Source organism: Salvelinus sp. IW2-2015, linkage group LG36 (assembly GCF_002910315.2).
Source record: "Salvelinus sp. IW2-2015 linkage group LG36, ASM291031v2, whole genome shotgun sequence".
NCBI lineage: Eukaryota > Metazoa > Chordata > Actinopteri > Salmoniformes > Salmonidae > Salvelinus > Salvelinus sp. IW2-2015.
The window spans coordinates 26,288,142-26,290,641 of NC_036875.1; the positions used below are offsets into that span (position 1 = coordinate 26,288,142).

Sequence of the window (2,500 nt, forward strand, 5' to 3'; positions counted from 1 at the left end):
CAAAGCACACACACTCACCCAACACACACACACACACACACACACACACAACACTCCACACACACACCAGCCACACACACACAACACACACACACACCCCCAACACACACACACCACAACACCACACCTATTCAACTCATTCATGCCCGAATGGCTCCAAACACACACAACGCGCCCCTCATTGTTTAGTATGAGTCCAGGGTTGTACATGTGAGTCGACCATAAGTTGTGCGACCATACACAGTCAACGCACTGACCCCCGCTCAGTGGGAGCGACGGTGGACCCACTTGATAGATTTGGATGTTGATATGGATACTGCCCACTGTCAAGACAACAGCTGCTTGCCATGGTGTCAATGCACACAATCACAAAAACAACCACCCCTAATCTGCGTTAGACTCAAGAAGAATGATGGAAGAGTCTCCTGTACTCGGCACCGTTAATCGGACTGAGTTTCAGGTTTACCGCCACGACGGCACTAGTCTGGCTATGAACAGCCAGAGGAAAACATGGTCACCGCGAGGGTAACAGGACAAGACTCCGCACGATAACAGTCGCGCTCTAACCTTTCTCCATCACCATAATCTACCATCGACTCTTCGCTCCTATCCTCCTTCCATCTTCCCCGCACCTCTCTCTTCCTCCTGCCTCTCGTCCCTTACCTCCTTCCAGCTCTCTCTCTACTCCCTCCCATCACCTTACCTCTTCCACCTCTCTCCTCATCCCTCTTCTGCTTCCTCTTCCTCTCCAAAACCCGCTCTCTCTACCCTTCTCTCCCCTTCCTCTCCACCCTCATCTCTTCCTCTTCCCTCCTCCCTTCCCTCTATCCACCTCCTCTCTACTACTCTCTCCCTTCCTTTCACCTCGTCTCTTCCTCTTACCCATCTTCCTCCTTTCAACCTCTCTCTACTTCTCGTCTCCACTCTACGTCCCTCCTTTCTTCCTCTCTCTCTCTTCCTCTTCCACCTCTCTCTACCTCTCCTCTGCTCCCCTCTCTTTCCTCTCCTCCCCTTCTGTCCACCTCTCTCTATTCCCTCTCTCCCTTCACTCTTCCACCTATCTCTTCCTCTTCCTCTCTCCACGCTTCCTCACCTCCTCTCTATCTCCCTCTCTCCCTTCCGCTCCACACTCTCATTCCTCCTTCTCCTCTCCTTCCTCTCCACTCTCTCTTCCTCTCCTTGCCTCGTCCCCAGCCCTCTCATCTATTACCTCTACCTTTCCCTTCCACCATCTCTCTAATTCCCGTCTCCCTTACACTCTTCACTCCCAACCCTCTCTCTTACTCCCCTCCTCTCCACTGTGTCCTCCTTAACCTTCTCTTCCATCGCTCCCCACAATCTCATACATACCCTGTCCTCTTCCCTCTCCCCCATCCTCCCTCCCCCTTCCCCTCCCTTAACACCCATGCTATCTCCCTCTGATCCCTTCCTCACTTCTACCTACTCTCTTCATCTCGTCACGCTATCCTCGTCCCTCCCTACTAACCTGTCTCTTCCCTCTCTCCCCTGCCTCCCCTCCCTTCCACTCTTTTACCCTCTCTCGTTCCCTCGTCCCTTACCTCTTCTACCATCGATCCCCTTCCCGCTCTCCCCCCTCTCTCCATACTCTCCCTCCTTTCTAACCCCCTATACCGATCTTCCCTCATCTCTCTTCCCTCTCCTCCTCACTCATTCCTACAGTCGCGTTCCCTCCTCTCTCTCCCTCCTCCCCTTCGTCTCTTCTACCTCTCATCTCCCTCCTCCCCTTCCTCTTCTACCCCCTGTCTCTATCCATTCATCTCCCCCCTGTCAAACTCAAATCTCTACAACAGAACAGGCTCAGAGCCGCGCCATGCTTTTCCATCCCCTAATAACCATTACTCCATGTTATCGGATGCTGCACGCATGAATATTCTGATTAGTCTAGATAACGATTTCGGCTTAGATTCTAATCCGATCCAAGACACTGCAGGCTACTCTAGTTCGGAAATTTCTATACTATTTGTCATTGACAGAACAATACACCGAAGGTCACATTTAATACATAAATATCAGCGGTGCCATTCTTGTCTCAATCAATCCCAATAACTCCGTTGAGAGATGTCTAAAACCGTAACATCATGCATTGATATCTGATCACATTACAGTCTTCCTTTCCTTTGTCTCCACCCGCCACCATACGCTAACATATACATCTATGGACGGCTAGAATTGCGAGCTCGTAATGAACCAGTAGAAACCAGCTAACCAAGCAGTCCCACATAGGAAAATCATGCAGACTTAAATTGTGGTGTGTGGGCTTTCACTGGGAGAGCTTGTCCATAACACACTCTGCAACAGTACAGGATTGTGGGTAGTTCCTTCTCTCCACAGGGGAGACCGTGTGCATGTGTGTCAGAGTGTGTGTGTGTTGTTTTTATGTGTCTGTGTGTGTGTGCATGGGGAAATGTGGTATTACAACCTTCTCTGTTCTCTGTTTGCAGCATGTTATTTTATGAGCTGGTTTTCTCATAAAGACAGT

At 50.4% G+C, this 2,500-nt stretch overlaps 1 protein-coding gene across 1 annotated transcript in view; it reads left to right on the forward strand.

Annotated features, from left to right (window-relative positions):
• LOC111959276 (ephrin type-A receptor 3-like) overlaps positions 1-2,500 on the forward strand; it is a 22,461-nt gene that overhangs the window by 12,609 nt on the left and 7,352 nt on the right. The gene's annotated exons all lie outside the window — the stretch shown is intronic.